At 43.7% G+C, this 13,000-nt stretch overlaps 1 protein-coding gene across 1 annotated transcript in view; it reads right to left on the bottom strand.

Annotated features, from left to right (window-relative positions):
* KCNJ6 (potassium inwardly rectifying channel subfamily J member 6) overlaps nucleotides 1-10,086 on the bottom strand; it is a 318,296-nt gene extending 308,210 nt beyond the window's left edge. Inside the window, exon 1 of the mRNA XM_050784623.1 lies at nucleotides 9,990-10,086. The gene's annotated coding sequence lies outside the window, so the exon portion shown is untranslated. The remainder of the gene's footprint in view (nucleotides 1-9,989) is intronic.
* Nucleotides 10,087-13,000: the final 2,914 nt, after the last annotated feature.

The raw sequence follows: 13,000 nt of genomic DNA, 5'->3' as shown, positions 1-13,000 counted from the left end.
ATGCCTCCTTTTGCCCACAGAGACACCACCTGTGGTCAGTCAAGGTGACATGTGAAGTGTGGGCTTGGGCCCAACACTCCTTGAGTGCTGATAAAAAAAAAAAAAAAAAAGGGCCACCGCCTAATTTGGCCTTTCTTCCAATGAAAGAATCCCTCTTATGGCAACACATAATGTCATAGGTTCTTTATTTGCCCTCCTCTTTCTGCCCTCTCTTTATATGCTTTACTGCTGTGGGCCTAGCCACCCCAGAAGGGCTAATGAAAATTCAAGAGCGTGAATATGTTTAGGGTATTCAGTGGGAGACCTTGGGAGACAGCTGAAGAGGAAGGAATCTACCCCTTCTTTGCCATTATTGAAACTGGATTTCTTGAGAGTAGGAATTACATGTTAGTAGCACTATATTTTACATGTTAGAGACGTCTAAGAATCTGAAGTGTGCTCTGCCTAACTCGTCATAGAGTCTTGGCTCTGAAAAGACTGTAAGGTGATGCAAAAGCCTCCAAAGAGAGATTTCATTCCCTGTCTTTTGACTGAAGGTAGCTTGTTGACAACATAAAGCAAGGGTAAAGCTTTTCCGTGAGCAGTGGGTCCTGTACCCTGCCTCTTCTTGGTCATGTGATCACTGCATTCCAGACCCACTCTCATAGACCACAAGGTTCGTGTAGGGACTGAGATGTCATTTTTGGTTAAATGTGATTCATTTTTTTTTTTTTTTTTTTTTTTTTTTTTGAGATGGAGTCTCGCTCTGTCGCCCAGGCTGGAGTGCAGTGGCCGGATCTCAGCTCACTGCAAGCTCCGCCTCCCGGGTTTACGCCATTCTCCTGCCTCAGCCTCCCGAGTAGCTGGACTACAGGCGCCCGCCACCTCGCCCAGCTAGTTTTTGTATTTTTTTTAGTAGAGACGGGGTTTCACCATGTTAGCCAGGATAGTCTCGATCTCCTGACCTCGTGATCCGCCCGTCTCGGCCTCCCAAAGTGCTGGGATTACAGGCTTGAGCCACCGCGCCCGGCCGATTCATTTCTTTTATAGAGAAATGATGGCTCCCTAAGTCAAAGCAATGGCCCCAGAGAGTGGTGAGGTCCAGTCTGATTTGCTGACTGATGCTGAAGGGCACTGTTTCTCTCACAGCCATTAGAAGTGCTCCGTGTTGGCAGAGACTTTGAAATACGTGAACTCCAACCCCAGTTCCTAGCTTTCTCAGCTTCTTTATGTTCTAGTGACAAAGAATTCAGAACTGTGAAAACGCAGAGAAGACAGATCATATTCCCTCTGTCCCGCTCTGACTACTGAAAATGCTTTCTTATGTTGAACCAAAATATGTCACTTTGTAGCTTCTACTGCTGGGCCCCACTTTTATCCCTGAGAGCCCGGCAGAACAATTATAATCTTTCCTTCATCTTCAAACAGCAAGATGCCTGAAAACAACTATCATGGCTCCTCCTCCACATATTCTCCAGGGAAAACTCCCCTAATTCTTTCATCTACTCTAATATTACACAGTTTGGACTCACCTACTGTCCTGCCTATTCCCTTCTGCACATAGATTGTTGGATTACATCCCTTTTAAATTGAAATGATTGAATGTGGCAATGAAATAAATCCTCTCCTCAAAAACATTCTCTTCATTAAACAGAAGTTCCACTAGGAGACATTATTTACTTTGGAATGGCAAGATATTTGAAGAAGTCAAGAGTTTTCTAATCCGGTATTACTGCCCCATGGAAGGATTAACATGCATTACTGGTATTTACTATTTCAGTTTCCTAATGTTTTCCCCTGCATGAGTGTAGGTGGCTGTGATATCTGAGTTAGGGAAATGGAAAAGATGTAAGAGAACTAGAAGCATTATGGATCACCACCCTGTTTCTTCTGGTTCTTCCTCTCATAGTCTTCTCATACATTTCTCCCTGACATTTCTCTTTTCCAGGTTGTAAGTTTGGCATTAAAGCCGTTCTTTTGCTTCTAGTGAAAAGGTATGGAAGTTAGTTTCCAACTCTTCTTCTTGAGGGAAGCAGAGGTTCTCAAACACTACTTACAAATTACATGGTCTATTTTCAGGAGAACAATGACTATTAGTAGATTAATTCAACCTAAACTTACAGCATGTGTCTAACCTATAGACATTTATGTGATTTAAAACAAAATGCAAATTGCTAGTCAACAGCAAGTGCCAGATATTAGAAGACAGCATCTAATTCTTCAGCATTCTTAGACACAGTGTGGGTGTAATTGTCAGCATTAGAACATTGCTTTTGAGCATGGGTTGTGAAGTTGGATTTTCTCCTTTGTGTCTACTTTAACAGATCAGCTAACAGAAATCAAACAATATATATTTGCATCTCTTTTGTTAAGAACCATCTACACCTACTCCAAAAGTCAAAATATCCCAATTAATTTGTTTTAAAAAATACACCACTAAAGAATGATTCAAGGGCACCAGGAAATATTATCTCTACCAGGAATCTTTTCACCACGGGGACAAATCATTTCCTCTGCCTTACTATATTCCTGATTTACATTAGCTGTATTTCTTTGTTGCCAGACATTTATATTGGGCATGCATACCAAAGACTCCAGTGTGTTCACCCTACCAGTTTCCCCTCCTCCTGGATATAGAGCTGAACTACAATTTGCAGCTACTCTTGCAGTTAGGGTATGACCATAGAATATGAATAGGAGTGATATACATTACTTCCAGGCCCGGATCATTAAAATCTTCCACATAATCATCTACTCTCCCTCTTTCCTTGTCTGCTAGTTGGATATCACCACTCAGGAGATATTAGAAGCCACGTGCTAAAGACGACAAAGTGTCCACAGCCTGGGTCCTTGTATGGCATCAACAAATTAGATTTATGTGAATGACAGAACTCTTCTATTTTGCTAAATTAGTGAGATTTAGAAATTTTCTGTTTCAAGAGCTTTCTAATTAATATAGTATACACACTCATCAAGAACTGAAGTTATTGCCACATTGCAATAAATGAATAACAACATCTGCTATTTATAAAGTGCCTACTTTGTGCTGGACATTGTACTAAGAACTTTTTTTTGGAGACGGAGTCTGGAGTGCAGTGGTGTGGATCTCAGCTCACTGCAACATCTGCCTCCCAGGTTCAAGCAATTCTTGTGCCTCAGCCTCCTGAGTAGCTGGGACTATAGGCATGCGCCACCACACCTGGCTGATTTTTGTATTTTTAGTAGAGATGGGGTTTTGTCACATTGGCCAGGCTGGTCTCAAGTTATCTCCTGGCCTCAAGTGATTCACCCACCTTGGCCTCCCAAAGTGCTGGGATTATGGGCATAAGCCACTGCTCCTGGTGTGTGCTAAGAACTTTATTTACATTATCACGTCAATCCTTATAACATTTCTATTGTTATGAAATGTCACTCTTATTGTTACTATTCTCTTATTGTTATTATTTTATGATAACATAAAATATTATGTTACTCTTATTGTTTACTATTACTCTTTTTTTTTTTTTTTTTTGAGACGGAGTCTTGCTCTGTCGCCCAGGCTGGAGTGCAATGGCCGGATCTCAGCTCACTGCAAGCTCCGCCTCCCAGGTTCACACCATTCTCCTGCCTCAGCCTCGTGAGTAGCTGGGACTACAGGCACCCGCCACCATGCCCAGCTAGTTTTTTGTATTTTTTAGTAGAGACGGGGTTTCACCGTGTTAGCCAGGATGGTCTTGATCTCCTGACCTCGTGATCCACCCGTCTCGGCCTCCCAAAGTGCTGGGATTACAGGCTTGAGCCACCGTGCCCGGCCTACTGTTACTCTTCTTGTTATTATTTTATGATAGGGAAACCAAGGCATAAAGTTGATTAAGGTCACACAGTTAGCATAGTGGATTACATAATTGCCTCCAATTGTTCTCTTCCCTCCCTGAAAGATTAGGTACCTCCACCTGTTGCTGCATGGCTTTCAGTGCTTCACTGTGGGAGAAATATACATCTCCTTCCCACTGATCATTGGCACTGGTGTGACATGTGAATTGTCTGACCAATGGAATGTGAGTGGATAACTTGTGCCATATGTGAGCAGGAATGTTAAGGGCCATTGCTTAACTTGGGAGTCTCCTTTTCCTTTGATACTGGGATGGAGCATTCCAGACCAGATCGGTTCTTGATCTTGAATTCCAGAATGAAGAAGACACAGGGGGCAGAGCCACAGCTGATCAGCAGAGGCACAGAGCTCCAGGGAATAATACCCGTTTGTTTTGTAAGCCACTGAGATGCTGGGGTTGCTGTTACTGCACCAAACTTAGCAAATACTGACAGATACACCTAGACCTTGATGCAGATTCAGTTAGCGAGAAACATCAGAGCCTGTGGTCTTAATCACGGAGCAATACGGCCTACCAAGCATGTTGTCAAACTTGCACAAGTTCTTGCTAGATGATACAAGAGGAATTTAGAGCATCACTAAAAAAATCAATGGATAAGAAAAAAGTAGATGTCTGTAAGTTTAAAGAGGAAACTGCCACAGTATTTAAACTTAATTTATAGATATGTCTCTCACATTGCATATACTACCTTCAGATTTAGTCCACCAGAACAGTTGTTGGCAAGGACATAGATCTTTTTAGCTACCGATGCACTTTCTGGTTCCTTTTATAAGGATTTCATGTCGGAAACCACATCTCTGTGACTGGGAATAAGATCAGTGATGCATGTTAGCCAAAATCTATTCACTAAAAGAATCACCAGTACTGTATGATTCCTGGTCCTAAGCACAGCCATACAGAAAAAAATGAGAAACATGAGACTCAAGGAAAGAATGGGTTTAATCTGACTTGGATACATTTGTATAGACATAAATTAAAAAGTCACTTGGTTAAAATTTAGGATTAATTTTACACATTGTAATTGGGAAAATTGATCGATGGCCTTACTGCATTCCAGATAAAATACAGATCTGAATGACGATTCGAACATTGCACCCTGCACAAAATCATTCTCTGAGGTTTGTGTAAACAATAATTCAATTTGGTAACAAATAAATAAATGAATATTTCCAATTGATTAGCAGGTGTGGTTAGATCAAAGCTACAGTTTAGAGAGGATACAGACTATTCTTTTAATGATGAGACTGCTCTTTGAGAAAAATAAATTCACTATTATTTAAAGTTATTAAAATGATAGCAAGTATATGTATATTCTAGTCCTTTGCCAGAGGAAATTCAGAATACCATTAGAGCATTAACTGCAATTGTGATTATCTCTTCTTTTTACTGGAGCCTAATTATTTCTAGAAATAATTATTTAAAATGCATTTTAAAATGTATTTTTATCCTAAACAGCTACATTTTATTTTTCTATCTCTCCAAACACTTTTACTACAATTAAAAAGAAAACTCTAATTCAACAAAAGTGTTTTGATGATTTTTCAACTTAACTGCCAATTTCCCCCTTACTGGTATTACCAAATTTAATAATTTTGTAAAACTCCAGAATGAAGCAATTGTCTTTTGGTACTTAAATGTCAATTATTGAAGATAAAGTGAAGAAACAATAAATGCCATCTCAATAAGCTATACATCCAAATTAACTGAATCTAAACATCTTAATTCCACCAAACTTAAAGTTCTAATACAATGAACTTAGAAAAACCAACCTTACTTTGAAAAGTATTATCACTTTAAAGCTGGTAGCAATAAGGAACTGCCTTTTCCCCTCACTTTCTTCCTTCCTCCTACTCTGCCTATCTCTGGTCCATTTCCATTTCCATATTACCTACATATCATTTGATAAAGGAAGAACTGGTGAAAAAGAGAAGAGCTTCACCTTATCTGCCTGCCTTTCCATAAAGAAGGTTTATCTTGTTTTCATTAAGGTTTACATGGTCAACACTAAACCTTTGAGGACAGCACATTTTCTACCTGCGAAAATCCGTGAATGGGGTTAAGACTCCATAAGGGTATTTTATTTTTAATCTCCAGTGAATTTTTTTCTATCACTTCTTAAATAACTATTGTAATTTTTTTCCCCTATAAAGTAGAGGTAGACTGAGATGATAGGGAGAAATACGAGACTGAATTAAAAGTCCTTCTATGTTCTCAAGGGAAACAGTTCATGTAAGTCCTCTGTATTAAATAAAGACCTGTGTCACACAAAGGAAAACACTACATACCAATGTTTAGACAATACCTAGATGAGGTAACTATTGTTTAGGCAATACCTAGATGAGGTATCAAAATGACTTTTTTAAAATAGCAAAATGCAACCAAGTAAATGGGGGCAAATTTTCACAATTTGCTCTCCTTAACAAATCTTATTTGAAATGAGTAAACCAATTATTTTTGAGTATGCTATATACTGCAAAGGGCATAGTGACACTTTGTTCATCAATAGGAAGAAAGCAAGTCATAGTTCGGTGCATAAGAACTGAATATGTGAGCATGGAATCTACCAGAAGTAAAGATTATTGACTGAGTAATTTCATATACCTAGATTATTGACACCACCCCCCTTTTTTAATTTATAAGAGAAATTGAACTTTAGAACTCAGAAATACTTTGTTTATCTAACAGTCTATATTCTTGTATAGCTTCATCCTCATAATGAATGTCTACTTCCCTTCTGCTGATAATATCAGATGGAACAAATCCCAGGGAACAGCTGCTTTGTTTAATACTCCATGCATCACTTCTTCTGTCTACTTTAGGTAGCAACCCTTTCATCAACTAAATTACGGATAAACTTGCCAATACCTATCAGGAACTGAAATGTAAGAAATAGTGTAATAACTCATCCTTTTGCTTAGGTTTGAAATAGATTGCTCTGTCTTCACTAGCAATCATTTGAAAAGACTGGAAGGTATAAACACATGGCTTTAACCACATCCTGAGTGCTCAGCATGCAATATCTTTAGAAACAACATGTCACACTTGGAAAGCCCAGCAAGGAAAACCAGGATCATATCTTGTTTACCATTAAAAATAACAAACCAGAACCAGCTCAAGACCTCATACACGAGTGCATCCACAAAACAGGAAAGCAGCCAGGGATACTGGTGAAGAATTATCAACATTTCCAACCAGTTGCCAAACCTTGCCTGGACTCTGCAATTCAAATTGTACCTTGTAACACCTGGATGGCAATCTTACAGGCATTCCATATAAAATATGACTGTCACCTTCCTGTATTATTTTTCCTCTTCATATCAGTACAGTGGTGTGGTGGGGGACCTACTACAAAGGATGAGAGCAGGACAAAGACCAGCTTCCGGTAAAGTGAGAGCAGAGGGCTTGATGGACTTACCTGTTTTCCCTGTATAAATGTTGAAATGGAACTGGAATGGTAATAAATCCTCCCCTCCTGCAGTTTCTTCCTTGTTTGTATTAAGAGAAGTGACTCCTTTCGGTTTCTTGGTTTCTTATGCCTGCAACCTAGGAAATGTAGCCACCTTGCTCACACACAGGCTTGAAGATGTGATCACTGGCTCTCATCTTGCTAACACACTCTCTCTCCTTTTTGGGAGCTCACCAGTGTCGTTTTGATTTCTTCCAGGTCTAGAATGAGAGGAAACTATTTCTCCACCCTCTTGAGTCCTAGGACCCTTAGAAAGAACTTGGTTGGGCCGGACACGGTGGCTCACGCCTGTAATCCCAGCACTCTGGGAGGCTGAGGCAGGCGGATCACAAGGTCAGGAGTTCGAGACCAGCCTGACCAACATGGTGAAACCCCATCTCTACTAAAAATACAAAAGTTAGCTGGGCGTGGTGGTGCGCACCTGTAATCCCAGCTACTCAGGAGGCTGAGGCAGGAGAATTGCTTGAAACCAGGAGGCGGAGTTTGCAGTTAGCCAAGATAGAGCCACCGCACTCTAGCCTGGGTGACAGAGTGAGACTCCATCTCAAAAAAAAAAAAAAAGAAAAAAGAAAAAAAAGAAAGCACGAACGAACAAGCGAACTTGGTTGGCTGGCCTCTCGCTGACCAGGGTGCTTCCACAGCTCCCTTCTGCCATCTATGCCCAACAAAAAGTTAAAGAGAGAAGCATGAGAGGGCAAGGGATGCATGCTTTTGAAAGCCAAAGGGACTCAGCTGAAACTAGCAACCCTCGTCAGGGACAGATCACAGTGTGTGTGAGAGTGTGTGTGTGTGTGTGTGTCTGTCTGTCTGTCTGTCTGTGTCTGTCTGTGAGCGTGCACGTCCTTTTTCTCCCCCTGAGGACGGAATCCTGTCTCCACTCTCAGTTCAGCTCAGGTCTTTCCCTGTCCCAGTGTTCTTGATTCTGAATAGTTTCCCCGATGCACCGCCATGCATAAAATGGATGATTTGCAAGCTTCTTTGCCTCACGTAATTCCGTGGGTAATTTGATATCCAGCTTCTGCACGAGCCAAAGACTCGTTTCTTTATAGAAAGTGATTGACCTCCAGCGACCAAGAAGTGGGTACCGTTCGCTGGGGGCTGCAGACCGGTGAGGCTGCACCCGCGGCTCCTGGGCTCTGGCCTTGGTGCTGAATCCGGAACCCGCTCGGGAACCACCACCTCGGCGGCCCCCGGGCAACTTACGGGAGGTTTGAGGGACACCGACCAGCTCTGGGCGCCCTCTCGAGCGTCGCCGTCAGGGAGTTGGGCACAACTGATGCCCTGGGACCCGCCACAGGGCACGCGGCTGGCTTATTCCCTTGCCTGGAGCCGGGAAAGTTTTGTCCAATTTTTTTCCCCTGTAACTGGAGCTGCGGTCTTCCCTCCCACCTGGGTCGCCATGGAGACTCGAGCTCTTTCTCTTTCTCCAGGCAAAATGGGCGAAGCTCAGTTAGCTCAGCCCTGACTGTAGCAAGCCCTTTTTTCTCCCTAAGCAGTTCCTGGACATCACCCTTCTCCGTTTTTTTTTCAGCAAAAGAAAGGCAAGCAGGGAACAGGGCTAGCAGGATGTGGCATTGCCCCCGGTACCGTGGGGCTCCCCGGGACCGACAGACTTTGGATAACAGCAGTTGGGAAACACTCTAAACATATAATACATCTCCAACTCCCAAACACTGGAGTTGTGGTGTTTTGTTTTGTTTTTTTCTCTTTTTTTTTTTTTTTTTTTTTTTTTTGGAGGCGGAATTCTTTGGAAAATTCTGGTATTTTGTTTTTCCACTAACCTCACCCTATCTCTGTGGCTGTTTCTATTAAGATATATTTTTCCCCTGAGAATCTCTCCATATTGCACCTAGTACAACAGATGTACCTGTGGATCCACTGGGCTTTTATTGGGTTTTGGGAATACTGATGTTATTTCACTTAAAAACTAATCCAAGCTTAATGTCTTGATGAAAATGAAAATATATCCACAGGGAAGCAAATATCCACAGCCACCCAGTCCCCTATATGCCACACACATCTCATTTTATCTAAAGCGTCTTTTCTTCCCTTCCAATTACAAAATAATTCAGTTTACTCCTAGGGAGATCTTCCTATTCACTGTTTTGAGTCATCATATCACATCTTCGGTTTTACGGATAGAGAACAGTTAGGAGTTACAGTATTCTGTTTCCCATTCTCCGCATGTTTGTCCCCAACCCTCACTTTTCCTCCCTCTCGTGTTGTCTCCTCTCCATGCAAAGCAGAACAAGAAGACTGCCTTCCACAAAGACAATGGGCTTTTCCCAACTGTAAATGACTACACCACAAGCCGCCCCTGCCAGTTAATCAGTGCATTTCGTCTTTGCCAGCGGATGTTGAAATGATGTCTGCAATAACTGACTGGGTTTCTGCGAGTCCAAGGATGCAGACCCCTCCTCCCCCCGCCCCCCGTGCGAGTTTCAGTCGCTAATGAAAACCGTATGAAACAGATTCCCCTTCTGTTATGTAACCGGCTTCTCCCTCGCCTTTCGGCTGACTTGGGTACAATGTTTCTCATGAGAGTGGAGATGCCTGGGGCGACGGCGGAGCTGGGGAAGGGGACGCGGGGAAAAGGGGACCCGAGAGCACGGAACGCCTCGCCCAGGTGGACGCCAGCTCCTCGCCTGCGATCAGCTCAGCGCACCGCTTACCTGGCTGCGGACGGGGTGGCTTCACTCAATCATGATCTCCTCTCTCGAAACGGAGCAAGACTGAACAATTCACTACACGACGGATGGCGAGGGAAGGAAATGCAAAAAAGAAAAGGAAAAGAAAAAAACTGGAATCAGGTGGTCAAATTTCACATCAGCCCCGAGAGGCTGTTAGGAGACTCCATTCTTGCTCGCAGCTGCTCCTGCTCCAGGTCCGGCTTCCCGGCGCCCGCGGGTCTCCACCCCTCCGCCCGCCCAGCCTCTCCAGCCAGGTGCAGCCGTCTCCGGACTGGCTCCCTCCGGCCGAGCGCGGAGAGCAGGGCTGGGCACCGGGGCCAAAGGAGGGGCGGAGGGGCACGCGTTTGGGCAGGGACGGGGGAGGGAGACTGGGTGGAATGAAGCGGGGAAAGATAAGAGTGGCAGAAGTAAAAAAAAATCCCCGGTTAGGAGAAAAGTGATGGACCACGCAGAGAGACGTCATGAAATCCGCAGATTCAATGAATGCTACTCAATTCCAGCCGACTGGCTCAACCCCGCTGGCAGCGCACGAAACGACGCGGCTCCAAGATAAAAGCGAGCGCAGCGCCGCGTGCTGGGGAAAAGGCCGCACAGCGCCGGCGCGGTCCGGGAGGAAGGGGCGGGGGCGGGCAGGACAGAGCCACAGACCCAGAGACGCCCAGCCCGCCGCCCACACCCGCTAGCGTCTCAGCGCGCCGAGGACCGGGCTTGGTGGGGGTGGGCTAGGCACAAACCAACAAGCATCCCCCGCCTCTCCAACATGACACTGGAAACGTGGGTGCTCCATGCTGGGGGAATCTTTTGGGTTTCGGCTCCCGACCCCCCAGTCCCCACCTTTCTCCCCGTGCCACTAAGTAAGTTATTGCCGGAGACACGCCTGGAAAGCAGGAAAGAGCCGAAGCTCGGGGAGCAGTTTTGTCTGCTGGTTGTAGGGGCTTGGCTTTTAGGGTTTTGTGAGATAAGGAAAAAGAGGCTCTGGGCACTGCCTCCCACCAGGATGAAATCCGTGAGAGGCAGCCCCGGCGCGGGAGCCGGAGCCTGCACGGCCCGGAGGGGGCGCAGCGAGCAGCCGGGACTGAGAGGAGGGGCCGTATCCCTGGGCTTTGCTTGTACCTGGTGGCGCCCCAGCCTGCTGCCCCATCCAGTCCCTTCTGTCCTGTCCGCCGCAACTGGGACCTGGTCCCGGCTGCGGCATCATCACCCCACCTTTATATGGTGTCTCTGGGGTCACTGGAGACAAAGAATAGCCTCTTCCAAGAATGACCCGGGCTGCCTTCAAAGTTGAATTTGTCAGGATAAGCCCCTTAGACAAAGGTCTACTCCACTCTTTGAATCTAACTCGCTTTGTGCTGTTATTCCAGGGGCCCTTCATAGTGCTGCCCTCTTGCACCCTCTTTTTTTCTTACGGTCATTAAGAACAATGGTTCTACATTTCCAAAGCTTTCCCACAAACTGCTTCTACCTATGAACAGACCTCTCTTTTATGCTCTTTTTCCTAGGGATGAATGGATTGACAAATTGTAAGAGCAGCAAATACCATTGGCTAGTAATTTTATAATGGCCCTTTCAATAACTGGCTATTCTTGTGCTGCTTTATGAAGTGGCTTTCCTTCCACAAGGCACAGAATCTCTACCTCAAAGAACGTGACCTTATTTTAGAGAGAACGCTTATGGAAATCTCTTATTTCCAAAATTATTTTATTCTACATACATACATTTTAATTACCTAGCAATTCAGGTCCCCCCAAAAATGTTGCCTGCCCTCTAAAAATGACTGTAATATGGAGAGGTATTTGTGTCAATTTGCATCCAAAGTCATGTACAAGTCAACCTTACACACAGCCTGTGAGCTTGTATTTGCTGTTGATTTTCCCTAAGAGGTTTAATCTGACTTGCTATTACTTCTGAGTCATATATCCCATATACAGAAGATATGAGTATGTGTAATATGTGTAGTATGTGTAATACGTGCTCCACAGTGCCTGCTGGATCTAGTGATAGTGTTAGAAATAAAGAACAACAGAACCAAACAATCCCTGAGACACCAGGAATACAAATGCAAGATGCAGGATTTCGGTGGACACAGCCTTAGAACATTAAAAGAACAACCCATATTGACTATAGTTGTGTAAAGGGCATTCTGTTTAATCTGTGAACCTGCTATAGGTATGCCTGCTAATTTTGATGATATATACTTTTACCAGTAGAATGATTTCACAAAGTATCTTTCTTACAAGATACTAGACTAAATAAGAAAGTCAAGAATTGGAAGTAACCTATTTGTCCCCTTCAAATACTTTGAAAACTCCCCTAACGTGAAACAGCTGCCAGGGTGTTGTGGGCAACAGCACTTTGTGAATGGAATAAGAGCGTGTGTTGAATGAGATGGATCCCATTAGCATGGCCTGGGATTTGATTAACGCCAGAGACAAGAGCAGTTGGCTTAACTGAATTCATTCATTTATTCCCTAGAGTTCAGATAAAGTGATCTGCACGGGTGTAACTAAGAGCCTACAGCCACATCTGAAAATCAGGCGAGTTGTGCTTCAGAGCTGCAAATTGTGGCACCTCTGAGCTCCTGAGAGTGCAGTCTCTCAAACTACATTGTGTTTAGCTTGTCTGAAATCTCACTTATATATCTATTTTATGATTTCAGGTGAAGGCAAAGCCTGGGGGAGATCTTTCAGTACTCCAAAGCTCACATAGTGACTTTTATAATTGATTGATTGTGTCATACAGATGAGACTGGTTTGTCTCCCGTATATAAAGCTGTAATGGAGGATTATTAGCTAGTAAAATTAACAAACTGAATTATCTTGACAGATGTCATTTGTTTGGGTAATCTTGTTTGTCTCCATCATTGATTGCAGCAATTTATAAACCATTCTATCTTCTTGGCCCATGTGTAGATCTGGCCTTGCCTTGGACAGCTGAAACCAGAACTAAGATGGTTGGGGGTTTTTGGTCCCCACCCTTGGGCCAGTACTTGTTTT

Source organism: Macaca thibetana, chromosome 3 (assembly GCF_024542745.1).
Source record: "Macaca thibetana thibetana isolate TM-01 chromosome 3, ASM2454274v1, whole genome shotgun sequence".
Classification (NCBI taxonomy): Eukaryota; Metazoa; Chordata; class Mammalia; order Primates; family Cercopithecidae; genus Macaca; species Macaca thibetana.
The sequence above is the reverse complement of the archived record's forward strand: the minus strand, read 5'-3'. Positions and strand labels throughout refer to the sequence as shown.